General features: G+C 42.2%; 1 long non-coding RNA gene across 1 annotated transcript; it reads right to left on the reverse strand.

The window, feature by feature from the left end:
* Positions 1-2,373: 2,373 nt before the first annotated feature.
* Positions 2,374-15,562, reverse strand: LOC117801781. The gene is made up of 3 exons (XR_004624498.1): positions 15,303-15,562; positions 15,091-15,208; positions 2,374-2,479 (listed from the first exon to the last, which is right to left on the reverse strand). It is a non-coding gene; the product is annotated as an uncharacterized LOC117801781 (long non-coding RNA).
* Positions 15,563-16,964: the final 1,402 nt, after the last annotated feature.

Here is a 16,964-nt window from a genome sequence, read left to right on the forward strand (position 1 = left end):
TTTTAATTTTTTTATTTTATAAAGATTTATTTATTATTTATTTGAGAGAGAGAGAGAGAAGAGGAGGAGCAGAGGAAGAGGGAAAGAGAGAGAATCTCAAACAGACTCCACGCTGAGTGCAGAGCCCTACATGGGGCTTGATCTCATGACCGGTGAGATCATGACCTGAGCTGAAATCATGGTGGTTGGACGCTTAACTGACTGAGCCACCCAGGTGCCCCTCTCATCCCAACCAATATTTATTAAGTACCCACTTGGTATTGGGGACGGAGGTTACTGTTGCCATGCAGTTGGATATCACGCCTGCAGGGGTTCAAGCAAAGATGTCTCCGTCGTGAGCTGACCCACGCCCTGGAAGATTTCCTTACGCCTTCTGGAGAACAGACATGATGGGTAGCTGTTAAAGTGGAAATGCTTTGTGAGGACGGTTGCTATTTTTCTATTATATTTAAAAATCTTCGTTTGAATTCCGGCATCCAGTGTAACACGGGATCTGGGCGAATCACAACTGAACAGTCAGAAGGGTTGCGTTCTTTTTCTGGCTCTGCTAATAACTAGCCGTGTTATCATGGGCTAGTGACTTTCCTCCTTGGGGCCTCAGTTTCTCCAAAGGTTCAATGAAGGGGAAGGATTTTGAACTCTCTTCCAGCTTAGTGATTCTACAACTCATTAAAAGTTGAAATGCAGATATCTAGACAAAATGTGATGTGTGGTCTAAAGAGCTTGGCAGGTGGTCTGATCTAGAAGAAAAAAAAGCAGAAAAGAGGGAGTCCTACACACACGGGTTAATGATGGCCACTAACAGTCTATCAGGATAACTGGGGACAGTGGAGTGGTGGCAGAAACATCCTGGGATGTGGAGTCATGCTTCCTGGGTTGGAATTTTGACTCCACCAGTATGTCGCCCAAGTCCGGTTATTTACCTTGTTCAAATCTCCACATCCTCATCTCTATAATGGGTTAATATGAGTGCCTGCCATACTGCATTGTTGTGAGGATTGAGACAGACTGCCTGTCTGGCAAAGGGTGCCAGGGACACAGTCCATTCTCTGTATTAGGGATCTTCACTTTGTGGTCTGGAGACTCTGGGGAGTCTGTCAGGGGGTCTGTGAGGTCAAAATGGCTTTCATGCTCATTATTTGCTCTTTCACTCACTGGAGTTTTCCAGAGGCTACCTGATGTGTGATATCATGACAGATGGAATGCAGAAGCAGTTTATTAGAATCCAGCTGCCTTCTATTAAGCTAACCATTAAAAAAATGAGCAAAAATATGGAATAAGGCTCCTCTTCTTTTTTTTTTGTTTTAGATAATATAGTTATTTTTCTTAAAAATATGCATTTTCTGTTGCCATGTAGTGAGCTGATTATTGCCATTTTATTTTATTTTATTTTTTTTAAAGATTTTATTTATTTGACAAAGAGATAGCCAGCGAGAGAGGGAACACAAGCAGGGGGAGTGGGAGAGGAAGAAGCAGGCTCATAGCAGAGGAGCCCGATGTGGGACTCGATCCCGGAACGCCGGGATCACACCCTGAGCCGAAGGCAGACGCTTAACGACTGCGCTACCCAGGCGCCCCTATTATTGCCATTTTAAATACATGAATTATTTACCACATTCTAAGTTTGGATTTCTAATATGGCAAACAGCAGTAGTCCTAACTCATATAAACAAGAGCTATTTGGAATTGTCAATAATTTTTTAAAGTGTGTTTTAAAAATAAAGAAAAACTATATTCTGCCTTAGTTTCCTATTACTGCGTAACTGCTGGAACAAAATGCCACAGGCTTAGTGGCTTAAACACAACACAGATTTATTAATGGAATGTGCTGGAGGTCAGAAGTCTAAAATAGGTCCCCATGATTATGCTCCTTCTGGAGGCTTCGGGGGAATCCGCTTCCTTGTCCTTTCTAGCTCCTGAGACTACCTACATCCTTTGGCTTTTGGCATTCTTCCTCCACCTTCGAAGTGGGCAGTAGAGCCTCTTCCAATCTTTTACTGCTTTTGTGGTTACGTTGTCTTTTGTCTCGGATCTTCTGCCTTCCTCTTATGATGCCCCTTGGGGTTAGACTTGGCTCACCTGAATAACCCAGGACACTCTCCCTGTGTCAAAATCCTTAACTTAATCACACCTGCAAAGTGCCTCTTGCCATCTAACATAACTTATTCACAGGTTCTGGGAATTAGGACAAAGACATCTTGGGGGCCATGAATTAGCTCACCACAATTCCAATTTTGAGTTATTTACAAATTGGATCCTTAACATACGAACAAAACAAAACTATTAAAATTTATAATGGTAGCACGTACAAAGCTGAGTGCACATATGTCTTTTTTACTCATCTTGTCAACACATGTTCTTCAAGACCTACCTGTAAGTCTTTGCCCAATCTTTCAACTGCCAGCTTGAGTCCTCTCCTTGAGGATGCCTTCTCTACTGGCCTCAGGATGTTCTCCTCTTCTCAGCATCTACACAGAACCTGGCGTGGAGTAAGAACTCCATAATTGTTAGCTGGCATTATTGTAATTACTTCTCCATTTACCTCCCCTCTTCTAGCCTCAAATCTGCCATTCCCTAAAATATGTTCCATAAAACGCTTGTCCCAAGTGATTGTATGACATGAAACAATTCTATTGTCAAAACACTTCAGGAGGGGCGCCTGGGTGGCACAGCGGTTAAGCGTCTGCCTTCGGCTCAGGGCGTGATCCCAGCGTTATGGGATCGAGCCCCACATCAGGCTCCTCCGCTATGAGCCTGCTTCTTCCTCTCCCACTCCCCCTGCTTGTGTTCCCTCTCCCGCTGGCTGTCTCTATCTCTGTCAAATAAATAAATAAAATCTTTAAAAAAAATAAAAAAGTCTTTAAAAAAAAACACTTCAGGAAATGTTATATATCTTATTTTTCTTTTTGGAGATTCATAGTGCACATCAGCATATTAAAGGCTCTGAGAAGTCCTGCAGAGTCGATGGGTGGAGGTGAGGTTAATTTAACACGACATTTTTTCAAGGAATCTCTTTCCTATAAAATTGATGCACATTCCACGTCAGAAACACTGCTCTAAACTCCTTGGGGTAAGGACCAAATTGTGTCCTTCTTTGTATCTTTTCTGGCAGACCTGTTCTTGGGATACTTATAGGTACTTGATAAATATATTTTGAATGAACGCATTGACCAAGGGGAAAAAGAAGTTGATAAGACAGGATCTTTTCCCTCAAGTTGCTAAAAATGGGTCAGACAGATGCGTAAATAATTATATAGTTGTAGGTAAATGAAATGTGGTCTAACCTAGGATTGCTAATAAGAAGGAGAAAATCAAATTCAAATGCTGAAGACCAACCTAAGAGTTAAGCAGAACTGAAGCAGGTAATTCAAGCAGCCCTTTGAACTTTGTGGACTGCCCTCTCTCAAAAAGGAAAAAGAAAATTAGATCTGTGTGGCACAGAGCAGAAATGAAAGAAATAGCTGTCTTCAGATAAAGAATGAAAATTATTATAGAAAAGATTAAGCTAGGATTAAAACCCCAAGTCACATCTCTATTGCATCCCGACTGATGGCTGAGAACCCAGTACTCACATCCAATCGTGCCTATGAACGTGCAGGCAGTCAGTTTGAGGAAACGAGCCCATAGCTCGCTGCCAAAGGTAGGCATGAGTTTTCCAATTCCAGCTGCCATCATTTATCAGAAACGAAGGTTCTCCTGACATGGGCAGCAGTGATGGTCCCACTTTGAATGGCAGCAAAGGCCAGGGCAATCTCTGGTTGAACCAGCTATCCCAACAGCTGCTTTGCAGACTTGCTGGGTTCCCCTGCTGGTGGACTCTGAGAGCTAATTCAACCAAGGTCACAAAGGGGCAGCAGGCAGTTTTTTCTACATGCTCTGCTAAAGCCGCTATGCGGAGGGAAAACAAAATAGTTCAAGCAGAAAGAGAAAGAAATCGGTATGGCTCAGTGGAAGGGGTGAAGGATTTGGAGGCCACCAGGAAGATGTGGGTTTGAATCGTGATCCTGTCATCCCCAATCGTGAGCAAGTTATTTAACCTCTATGAGCTTGTGCCTTCAGTTGATAAATTTGCATATGACTTCTATGTTGGGTTGTTGTAAGTCTTAGAAATAAGTTTTATAATGTGCACATAGTAGGCACTCAATAAATAATAGTAGGATAGCATTATATAATACATAATACTAATACATAACAAGATTTTATATTAACATAATAAAATATGCTATAGTAAAATACCATAAATGATAAATTTATAATAAACCATAAATAATTTATTAATAAACCATGGTGGGATAACATCTGTGAATTACTAATCTTTGTTTCCCCATCCCTTTTCCAGAATTTGTTTTTATCCCATAACAATGTTCCTCATTTGGGAAGTTGTCCATTTTGGGTTCACTGCCTCAGGAAACAGAGTAGCAGAAAAGCAGAGAGAAAGGGGACTCTTCTGGATTTTGCGTTTTTAAAAATTAGACGACAAAAGAACAGAAAGGAAGACTCACGGCGTACACTTGTGCTGACCAATATGGTAGCCACCAGCCACGTGTGGCAGCTGACTGCCCGAAATGTGGTTGCTCCGGTGTTGTAAGTATACAATACAAGCTGGATTTCAAAGACTTAGTACAAGAACAGAATGTAAAATACTACATTATTAGTTTTAAAAATCAATTATATGTTGAAATGATAGTATTTTATTGGGCTAAGTAAAACATACGGTTAAAATTAATCTCACTTATTTCCTTTTTAAAAAATAAATGGAGTTACTAGAAAGTGATGTGTGCGGCTCACCATTGTGGTTCACATTCTATTTTTATTAAATAGCATCCACCAAGACAATGGAGGAAGAGAAAAGACTCATGGTGTAGTCAGCAGATTTGGGAGAAAATGTATTCAGTCAGAGCAAGGTTTTTTTGCCCCTGGAATTAGAAAAGAATCTCTGGCCTGGGTGAGGAGGGACAAGGCTTGCCATGAGGGCTAAGATGCAGGTTCATTTGCCCTGCATGACCTGTAACTCTGTAGCCCAAGACCTGGAGAGGGGGTGGCACTCTCTGCAGATAGGGTTTTGGGATCAAGAAGAAAGGGTTCCAAACTTTGCCAGGCAGAGTTCTTATGTGGCAGCAGGATTCTAGAAAAGAGATGACCATATGTCATATGTCGTCTCAGCCAACAGGGTCTTAGAGGCCTCATTCGGTTTACCCCACTCCAGGATAAGAATTCCCATGCATCCTGGAGGGTGTCCACAGGCACATGAGAGCAAGCGCTGGATCTGAAGAGGCTTTGTGGTAGCAACGGGGCCGATGTAGCAGCAAGCTGGACAAATGGTCAACCTGCTGGGCTTGTCTGTGCTTGGCACAGATCCTTTAACCCTGCTGATGCTCTGGTCTCCTGGGTGTTGAGGTGTTTATTGCTGACACCTCATACTTGCCCCCTTCTAAAGGGGACTGCCCTTCACGGACTGGACCCACCCCTCCCCGAGATACCCGGACAGGGATGGAGGGGGCACCCACAGCCGCGGCTACATGGACAGGGGTCAACAGGGGAGCAGGTGGACTTCCTTTCATTGCCTTGGCAGAGGCTGAGTCTCATCCGTAGAATTAGCAGCAACCATGGGCAAAGAGCAAAGACCCTAAATCGTTGGGGATTAAGTTTCTTCCATCTTTGTTGGGAAGGGACTCGAAACAGTAATGAAGGCAAAGTGTGGACAAATAAAATTACATTCCTTGCACACTTGAATCATGAACTGAGACTCACTCTTTGTGAAAAGATTACTAAGGTGCAGCAAGCTAATATCAAGGTGGGGCAAGGTGTATGTGAGAGAAAAAGTAATCTGGTGACATATATATAACTTTCTTACAAAGACAAAAGAAGAATTATATGGTTTTAGTCCAGTAGGAGCTCTCGGTAATGCTGGTGAGAAATATTTACACATTCCAGCGGTTACGTGATACAATGTCCAGGTGAGTATTAAATGTCCTGTGACAAACCTGGAATGACTGTACTGACACCGTAAATACCTCGTTAACAGAGTGTCACAATCTATAAACAGAAAGCGCTGACTGACTTTCTTCATGTGGTCACCATATTTTCTCAAGAACTTTACAAACATTGAGAGTTGTTTAATTCAAGGGAAGAACGATCTGGACCAGAGGAAGGTGCCAATAGCACACGGGGCTGTTACTTCTTCATGGGTGTCATTTCGTGTAACAGGTTTCTCTGCCTGTATTTGTTTGCCCGATTAATTACATCAACTCCAGCTGACATTTTTCTCCCATCCAAATGTATAAAGCATCAAAGAAGAACTTAAAACCCCAAATTCAGAAACAACAAAAAAGGTCAAACTCCCAAAGTCATGGAAAAAAGCATCGCTGTTCTGCCAGATATCTGCCAGCATCGAATGTGCTAGTCAACTCTTCTCTTCCAGCGGCTCTCAAAATCTCCTTGTTCACTACGCTAGTTTCCTCTTCATTTGATTTGGAACTCACATGCCCTCTCTACTATGATGTCCTTTGCCGTTTTCTGCAGTTTATCTGACCTCTTTGGGTCACTCACTCATTTAATTCAAGGACTGTTTCCTGAGTCCCAGTCATGTGCCAAGTACTGTGCTGGGCACCAAGGATCTGATGGGGAACAAGACAGGTCCTGTTTCTACCTTCATGAAGCAAACAACAAGCAAATTGCCATCAGCTGGGCTAACAGAAAATATCAGACCTACATTTGGAGCCTGGTTTCTTTCTGGCAGCTTTTGTTTGACCTAATATTTGTAGTTAGTCATAGCAACATTGATTAATGTCTGTGACCCATCAGGGCAGGGTACTTGTGACTTTAAAACATGTTCATTCTTTCATCATCACAATAACCCAGTTATTCCCATTTTATAAGAGGAAAATTGACTCTGAGTTCACACAGGATTGCTTCTAACTTCTCTATTTTATTGTTCTCCCCCCTGAAATTATTAAGTGGATTGTGTTTATATGACATTTCATTCCTTCTGGTTTTAGAACCCCTCTGTCTTTTGGTGGTAACCTTCCCTCCTGTCCTGACATCCCCTTTATCTTGATGTCACACTGGAAGGGAATTGATGAATCAATGCCTGGGGAGGAATCACAAGGGTACCTAATAAAGAATGTTGGGTATCACTGAAAATCTTTCAGACTAAAGGTCTGTGTCTCCAAAGAAGGATTTGCAGGTGCTACAGCAGGGGGCGATATTCTTCCCATAGCTGAACTTGCCCCTTCTTCTTTAACAGTGGAATGCCCATTCTTTAGCTGAGACCATGACCACCCGAAAGAAAATATTACATTTTCCAGCCTCCCTTGCAGCTAAGGTGACTAGGTCACTGACTTTTGGCCAACGGTATGCAAAGACAGCAGTTTATGCAGCTTCCAGGAAGCATCCTTAATAGAAGGTAGTCTGATCTTTCATGCCAATTCTTATTGGCTGGAACACAGACCTGAAGGCTGAACTTAAGCAGCCAGGTTGTATCATGAGGTTAAAGTAGTGTGTTGATGATAATGGAGGAGGAAGCTGGAAGAAGGCTGTATCTTATGACCAGGGAGCACCCCAGCACACCTGGGCAGCTAACCTTTGGACTTTGCTTATGTAAGAGAGCATTAAACTTCAATCTAGGTTTCTATTTCTTTGGTTTTATAACGACTTAATTTAATCTTACTGAAGTGGGCACTATGACAGGCTGGCAGGGAAATGAAAAGAATTTCAATGACTTTCCTGGTGTCCTTAAGTCAGGTGGCTACTGATTCTCCCTGCTTACAATGTTTGTCCACATACTATCCTTATGCGAGAATGAAACTTGACAACAGTTATTAATGATCAGAATACATTGTGGCAATCACATTTCAGGGGACAAGACCCCTGCTCCTGGAAGATCCTGGGAGAGTCACCCTCCTCTCAGTCTGGTCTTTATATACCTGTCTCTCAGGAAAACCTGTTTGTGATAGGAGCCATCACTTTTTTCACCTCAGCCCCTGGAGTCACCCAGCCCTGGGGAGTCACAAACCACCCTAACTGCCTCGTACCCAAGATGACTTTGTGAAAAGAAGCCCAGAGGACAGAGAACATAGAACAGCAGGATCAAGCATACAATTTGGAAATACTGGTACAGAATGGATGTCAAAATGGGAGCAAGGAGAAAAATTGGGAGGGCATTGAAATAATCCAAGAGACAAGTAACAAGAGACAGAGGTAAGGCACTGCCAGTAAGAACTAAAGGAAATAATAGCTTAATTCTATTTGTTGTGGGCATGAGATTTCATAATGATTATTCATGGAGGGAAAAGAGTGGAAGAGTACCAGTAAAGTTCCACTTTAAGTGGGCAGAAGGGGAGAGAGCCAGCAAAGTAACTGGAGAAGACCAGTTACCAGCAAAGTAACTGGGGAAGACCTCCTACCAATGTAGGAGGAAGGCCAAGAGAGATGGGCATCACAGAACAGAGTGCGTTGTTAGAGGGCGGTACCCAGAGTAAAAAGTACCAAAGAGGTCAAGAAGGATGGGGGAGAATGTAATCTATTGGTCTTGGCAATAGGGTGGTCATTGGGAACTCTATCCTGAGCAGATCTGGTAGACTGATGGATGTGGAAGGCACTTTGCAGCTGACTGAGGAGCTAAGTCTTTCTTCCATCCCAGAGTCATGGAAGGAATGGGGTGAAGTGCTGTTCTATGTGATTACAGAAAGTGCTGGAGCACAGACATCACATGAAGGTAACTCTTATAAGAAGCTTGATTTGGTAACAGGGAACATTCCAGGGCATGCGTATGTTATCTTTGGTGCACTGGCAATGGTACAAATACAAAAGCTTCAGCATCGTGACTGCTCTCCACTGTTTTGGACATCTTGACTACTGCCGAGCCAGTGGCGCCAAAGTCAACTAAGAAATTATGCACATGGGTGTGATAGCAATAGACCAAATGTTTACTGTCCAAACCAAGAGATAGGAATGAGAAGCTCTGCTAATTAGGTCATGTTTACATGTCCATTATCATGGCTAATTACCTGTTTTATTTGATGATATGTGTTATTAAGTATCACCAGGGCACTTGTTTCTCAGCATATTTTAAACACCTTACAGTACTTTCTGTATCTTTTGGGTGTCCTTACCAGCCAAGATTTTGTTTGTATTAGAAAACAACAGGTAAATGCAACATGACATGAAAATTATAGAAGATACACCTTCCCTTTGCTCTTTTGAGGCGAAACGTGGTCATAGGCTGGTCACATTTTAGTGTCAGAAGCAACGAAATCATAAATATTATTTAGGTGAACAGTTTTCACTCCAGGAGTGGGGAGAAGATTTCTTGATGGGATGTGGGAATTTTATTCCAGTTACAAGACAAAAATGAATGTCACATCTAATGCATTTTTGTAAAAGTACTACAATTTTGTTCCTTGAAACTGTTCATATGTGGCCACTATGACAACTGAATGCCTACTGAATTGTGTTTCTCGGGAAAAAAAATGTAGACTTTTGGCTTCTCTCACAGTAAGTTTCAGGGTTTTGAAAGAATGATTGGTGGTTTGTAAGATAATTAGGGCAATATCTGCATTTTATGAATGGGAGAGACTGAAGTCATAGGGGACATGGGACTGTCCCAGAATTGCCAGGTGTGGAAATGGCAAAGTTAGAACTGGAATTCTAATCTCCTGCTTCTTCCTACCCTCTACCTCCATGTCAGTGTAGTCCATACTGGAAAGGGAGGTGTGATGGTTACTTTTATGTGTCAACTTGAGTGGGGTCAGGGACATGTAGATAGCTGGTCAAACATCATTTCTGGATGCGTCTGTGTGGGTAACTCAGAACGAGATCAGTATTTAATCTGTAGATGGAGTAAAGAAGATTGCCCTCACCAATGTGGGTGAGCGCCATCAGGTCCACTGAGGGCCTGAATAGAACCAAAAGCAGAGGAAGGCTGAATTTTCTCTCTTTTTACTTCAGCTGGGACATCCATCTGCTGCCCTTGGACGTGGATGCTCCTAGTTCTTGGGCCTTGAGACTCAGACAGGTACTTACATCACTGGCTTCTCTGGTTCTTGGACCTTTGAACTCAGACCGAATGACTGCACTGGCTTTCCTGGGTCACCAGCTTATAGATGGCAGACTGTGGGACTTCTCAGCCTCCATAATTGTGTGACCCAATTCCTGTAGAAAATCTCCTCGTCTATGTATATCTATATAGTCTTACTGGTTCCGTTTCTCTGGAGAACCCTGACCAATACAGCAGGGTAGCTCGGCTCTGGGGTCACGCAGACCTCACTCTGAAGGATTCACTCATTTGCCTCATCAGGAGAGTGGGATCACTTTAGTCACTTCTGTACTGGGATTGTTCTGATGGTTAAATGAAGAAATATGTGGGAGATTCCCACCCAGCGCGTGGCACATGGTGATTACCTAAAGCATCACCTACATTTAACAACACAGACATAGAGCTGGCTGTGGCTTTGCTGGGTTTGTCCTGGTCTTAGGGGAAAAAAAAAAAAAAGCCTAGAATCCCCATAAACCGAAATGTGGTCAGTATTCACCAGATTGCCATCTGTTTGGGCTTCAGACCTACTTGCTACTGGTCAGTTTCAACTTAGCCCCAGTTATAGCCATATTCAAACACCAAAGGCATGACAGTGAAAACATACTCTGCTTTTGTGGTTTTCTACATATATGTATCTAAGTGAATGAATCAGCGGACAAGCAGTATATGGGCTCTTGTGACTAACTGAGGCCAAACTCCTGAAGCTGAGCAGAGAAGTGAACAGTGGTGTTACGCTTCGGTCCCACTATCTGAGCAGTCTGGGGCAAATTACTCAGCTCCTCTGTGCTTCTGTTCACTCATCTGCAAAAGGAGCATAAAACAGGACCTAACTCTTAGGTTGTGAGCGTAAAGTGAGATGCTGCACGCAAAGTGTTTGGCAGGTGGGGGTCTATCGTAAGTCCTCGATTATTGGGCCACTGGTATTATTTCTACCTCCCCTGCCCTCCCCGTCTTCTCATTGTGGAGCTTGGCTCAAAAGAGGAATATATTCAATTCCTGGAATATATACTCCAGGAATAAATTCAATTTCTCCAAGGAGGATAAACCTTGCATCCAGGCTTCCCTGGACCATCGAGCTCATGGCTGGACTTCTCACATAACAGAAGCTTCAAAGAAAGAAGGGGCACACACACCCCAATCTTCACAGCCGCAATGTCCACAATAGCCAAACTGTGGAAGGAGCCGAGATGCTCTTGACAGATGAATGGGTAAAGAAGTTGTGGTCCATATGTACAATGGAATATTACTCAGCCATCAGAAAGGATGAATACCTACCATTTGCATCAACATGGATGGAACTGGAGGGGATTATGCTAAGTGAAATAGGTCAAGCAGAGAAAGACAATTATCATATGGTTTCACTCATATGTGGAACATAAGGAGTAGCACGGAGGACCATGGGGAAGGGAGGGAACACTGAGGGAGGGGAAATCAGAGAGGGAGACAAACTATGAGAGACTGTGGACTCTGGGAAACAAACTGAGGGTTTCAGAGGGGAGGAGGGTGAGGCGATAGGTTAGCTGGGTGATGGGTCTTAAGGAGGGCATGTGCTGTGATGAGCACTGGGTGTTATACTAGTGAAAAATGCGTGCAACTAATGGATCATGGAACACTACATCAAAAACTAATGATGTACTCTATGGTGGCTAACTGAACATAATTAAAAAAAAGAGAGAGAGAGAGAGAAGCTTCAAGGGATTAAAGTGTGACACGATCTCTCCTCACTGTAATTTCCCACCTGCTTTGCTCTCTACCTCTTATTGACTACTGATCAGAGCTTTCCTGATATCTGACTATTGGTGTGTAAAGGTCCCCATTCCGATTCTGGGAGCCTGTGCTAAAGATGATGAGAATGAGGGAAAGTCCGATGTATGAAGCAACAGTCCAACCTGGCCCGTGCACATGGATCACAGGGGAGACTTGCAAGAATGCAGATGGCTGACTCTTACCTCCAACCTCTGGACTCAGCCAGTTCAGCCCAGCGATCTGCCCTTTACTAAGTACCAGCCCAGATGATTCCATGCAGGATCATCCCTGAACCGCACAGTGTGAAAATAGTTTAACCCATGCTCACATTAATATTCTATTGCTTTGAAACTGTTGCTGAAGTAAGAAAATATTGGCTCCGGCACGCAGGGACTCCCTGCGTTCAATCCGTATTAGTGCACCACCCATCCTCCCGTGGCCAAGTCATTTCCTGAGATAGGCTTTAATATCAAGAAGCACTTTTAAAGTCCATTTTAACAACCACTTTCACTTTTTACCCAAAGGGAAAAATAGACGAAAACATAGTATTGGCGAACAAGGATACAGTTTAAAATTAAAAAAAAAAAATCCTGATCTTAATATGCCAAACTTATTCATTTGGTTAACGGAAGAAAAGAAGTTATTCAAAATACACTGGCCGATTTATGAAGACTCAGATTTAGAATTGATTTCTACCAGTAGACCAAACTCCCAAAGGATAGAGGTAGCCTGGTGTAACGGAGCACAGATATTTCTATCGGAAGACTTGGATTTGAGTCCTGGTTCCATCAATCCAGCCATATGACCTTAACCTCTTGGCTTCCCAATGGGAATAAGGGTGTGGTAAAGATTAGTGATAATGTATATAACTTGCTTAGCCCAGCTGTTAGTAATATATCATGATCATTGCTATTGTCATTTATCTTCTCTTACCTCTGATCAGTAAGGTGGGAAACATAATGGCATTATTTTATAACTCTGCCATGAGGATTATTAGATTATCAATAGGCTACACCTTTAGTGCTTATGACATACCAGGTACTATTCTAAGCAATTTACATACCTTAACTCACTTAATCCTCACAACAACCCTATGAAATTCTCCCCATTTTACAGACAGGGAAACTAAAGCTCAGAGCTGTTAAGTGCATGACTCAAGGTCACACAGCTATAAGGGGTGAAGCTGGACTATGGTATGTGAAGAGCTCCACTCAGTACCTGGCACACAATAGAGTCTCAATAAGAAACAGTATTCACGGTGTTATGTGTAGAGAGAACCTTTCCTAAAGGACTGCCTTGGGTGTTTCAGAATCATGGCTATGTAGAAATTCCACTTCGGCCAGCATGTTAGCACACAGGAGAGATCACTGTTGCATGGATGATGGGTTTGGTATTGCTCTGGCTAACGAAAAAGAGATACCTCAAAGCTACAAGCTGCAAACAAGGATGGACATATATTTAAATCAGGGTTGGGTCAAATTCATCCCATGTGGTCCCCAAATTAATGATACCTGTCTACAAAGAAACTGTTATACTGAAATGGTTATATTGTAATTTTCCCACTTAGCCCTGAGAATATGATTATGCTTCTTCTTAAGATGCGCTGGGGAAAAAAAATCCTCTCTTGTAAGTTATAGTTTGATGGGCCAGCATTAGACACAATAAAGGCAGTGATATTTTAGTTGATCAGGGACAGATGTTTAACATATTTTATGTAAGAATTGTAGACACAGTTAACTGCCAAAACAGACTGTTTCCTGAAACATTGGACAGATGGAACCAAGAAGATGTACTCCTGAGGAGTCTGAACTCCTCAAAGTCACCCTAATTAAAAAAAAAAAAATTAGTTTTGATCAAAGCACTTCAGTCATTTCAATTCTTTTGTTTCTATACTTTGTTCACTTTTTTCATGGCTACGAAGGTATGTGGGATGTAAAAGTTCTCTTTCTCCCTCTCTCTGTATATGTGTGTGTTACACATGTGTGAGTATCCCTGGTTTCAAAAGCATAGTTTGTTTTATTTTCTTTCTATCATTCACTGTGGGAAAACCCAGTGTGCAGTACACATTGTTGGCTCTCTCCCCAGCATCTGCTCCCCTCTGCTCTTCCCAACAGCCCCTGATTTCCATTTGGGGATCTGGGGTCCCAGGGATGTTGACTCCACACCCAGCTCCGTATCTTGTCACTGCTCTGCTGGAAAATCACAGAAAGCCCCCTTTCTTGTTCTGAGTAAAAAGCCAAAGCATTTCCATAGGGCTACAAGGCTCTATAGAGAGTGGCCCTGTTACCCCAACCTCATCTCCTACAGCCCTCCCTTGCTCTTCCATAATTATGACAGGCATGCTCCCACCCCCAGACCCTCTTTAACTCTCTGATCTGTTGGAGAACATCTCACTGAGTAAGACAAGCGAAGACCTTGACTGAGTTTAATCATTTTCCCCAAAGGCCCTATTTTTGCTCAAAGAAAAAAAATATGCCAGTAAAGTCAGATTAATTTTAAGTATTCACCATCAAATGTTTCAAGAGGAGTTTTCACCAACATTCTGCCCTGCTAAGAATTTAAGAGGATGTGTAGGAAGTCTTTCTTGTGTTCATAAAGAACAATGTGCAATTCAGTTCTGGAGAGAAGGCTTTGTTGAAAGCAATTGAAAGAGTTATTTACTGGGTGGGGTGCGATCTTGCTGCATTTACACAGCATTGGCGATTCTGCCGATATTCCCTTAATGAAACTTAAAAATAAAAACATCTGGAAAATGTGCCAATTGATGCCTGCTTCACCAGGTCAGCTTTCTGGCTTGCCTTGAGTAATTTTAATAAAGTATGTTAACTCTACCAGGGTCTTGAAGGAATTCGTGTTCTATGATCTGGCCCTCTCCACTGCTACAAGATTTTTGGAAATAGGCCCGTGAATTTAATGAAATACTTAAAACAATACTCTAGGAGGACTTAAATCTTGATAATGATGCAAGGAGTTGGACTTCAGGTATATCATATGTTTCTAAAATGCCACATTTTGCCTAGAATTCTGATTGTTGTACTTTCAAGGAGCTGTGGTTACTAGGATCAAATTTAAATAGAGTTTTCAATTGGCAGATGACCCCAAATGAAATTCATGCCACTAACAGTAGGGAGAAACCATGCCACCACTCTCCTGACTTTGCCTTATAATGACTCTGTTTAATTTCCTGTTTTAAAGAAAGAACTTGAATGGAATTTCTTTGCAAAGGGATTGTTTGGTTTAAACCTGATCCTTCCAAACGCTAAATCCCTCCTAAATCCCTCCTTTGAGGATTTGGACTCCAGACTCACCTGAACGTATCATTTCAGTTCTTGGATGAGAGACGCACTCTTCATCATTCCAAAGCAATCTGAGAAAGTTCTTCTCCGCCACAAATGGCAGCAGCAAATGTACAAAGCCCACTTTGTTCTGTGGGAAATAAAAATGTATTTTTAACAGTGCATCCTTGGCCTGAGAGAGGAACAGCCTCCACCTGGACTGTAATACAGGTCAGCATCATTACCGTTCATGACGACAGCCATCATTGCCTTTTATTCACGCTGTGGTCGACGTATCTCTGTCCTGTTTCATTTAAGTATCGCAACCCCAATCTGGACTGTTTGCTATGCGACTCAGCTAGGAAAATGAGTCGTTAAGCCAGAAAGTCTAAGATCAGGGCCTTCATACTTCTCTGGCTGTGGTCTCTTAGTGGAGCAAAAGTCTTCCCAGTCCACCTAACCAAGCTCTCCCACTTCCCAGTGGAAAGATAATTCAGTGATAATATGGAAGGGTCAGTGTTTAAGCAAATTATGTTGGGATTATGTATATACTGGCTTTAGCAATGCAGGGGAGGATGACTCATTCTTTTTTTTTTTTTTGTAAAGATTTTATTTATTTATTTGACAGAGATAGAGACAGCCAGCGAGAGAGGGAACACAAGCAGGGGGAGTGGGAGAGGAAGAAGCAGGCTCATAGCAGAGGAGCCTGATGTGGGGCTCGATCCCATAACGCCGGGATCACGCCCTGAGCCGAAGGCAGACGCTTAACCGCTGTGCCACCCAGGCGCCCCGGATGACTCATTCTTAACCACAACACAAAGATATGTGCAAGTCGAGTTAATGGAAAGTTATATGCTAGACATATTGCTCATACAAATAGGAATTTCTACATATTGTTGAGTTAAGCAAACAAGTCCACAAACTCCATCAACTGGAAGGCTAAACCAAGAGTAATTTAAGATTAAAAAAAAAACAAAAACAACCAAAAATGCTATGAAGAGAAATTGAAAATTATGGTCAAGTTAGATAACACACTACGACGCATTCTATCCCCAAGGCTCAGGGATTCCAATGGTCAGACAGTGGCTCCACACAGTGAGAGCTTCGTAGTTCTCTGAAACCATGACAGAGACCGTTTTCTTAGCAGAACTCAGAACTGAAAGCCAGAATAATCTTCTAGTTCTAATGAATGAATATCAGGTTTAAAAACCTCAGAATAATTCACTTATTAGGTTACTAGGAAGTAGCCCTTAATCATGCATTATAAAAGTCCATGGAGTTAGAAATCATTCACCCAGAAGCCCCAAAAGAAAAAACATATATTTAAAAAATGTTGACCTTTTGAGGTAATTGTAGATACATGCCGTTGTAAGAACTCATACAGAGAGACCCGGTGTACTCTTTACCCAGTTCCCCTGATGGTAATATCTTGTAAACTACAGTACAATATCACAACCGCGTTGACAACCGACACAGTCAAGATACGGAACATTTCCATCAATGCAAGAGTCTCCCATGTTGTCTTTCTATAGCTATATCCACTTATCTCCCACCCTCACTCTCTTTTTTAACCCCAGGCAACTGTAATCTGGTATCCATTTCTATAATTTTCTCATTTCAAGAACGTTATATCAATGGAATGATTCAGTATGTAACCTTTTGGAAAACTGCCAAATTGCTTTCCAGAATGACCGTAACATTTTGTTTTCTCACCAGAAATGCATGAGTGATCCGTTTTCTTCACATCACCTCCAGCATTTGGTGTGGTCGCTATTTTTTTTTTTTTAACTTTAGCCATTCTGATCAGTGTGTCGTGATATCTTAAGAGGTTTCAATTTGCATTTCCCTAATGGCCAATGATGTTGAACATGTTACGTGTTTACTTGCCATCAGTATATCCTCTTTAG

Source organism: Ailuropoda melanoleuca, chromosome 4 (genome assembly GCF_002007445.2).
Source record: "Ailuropoda melanoleuca isolate Jingjing chromosome 4, ASM200744v2, whole genome shotgun sequence".
In the NCBI taxonomy this organism is placed as follows: Eukaryota; Metazoa; Chordata; class Mammalia; order Carnivora; family Ursidae; genus Ailuropoda; species Ailuropoda melanoleuca.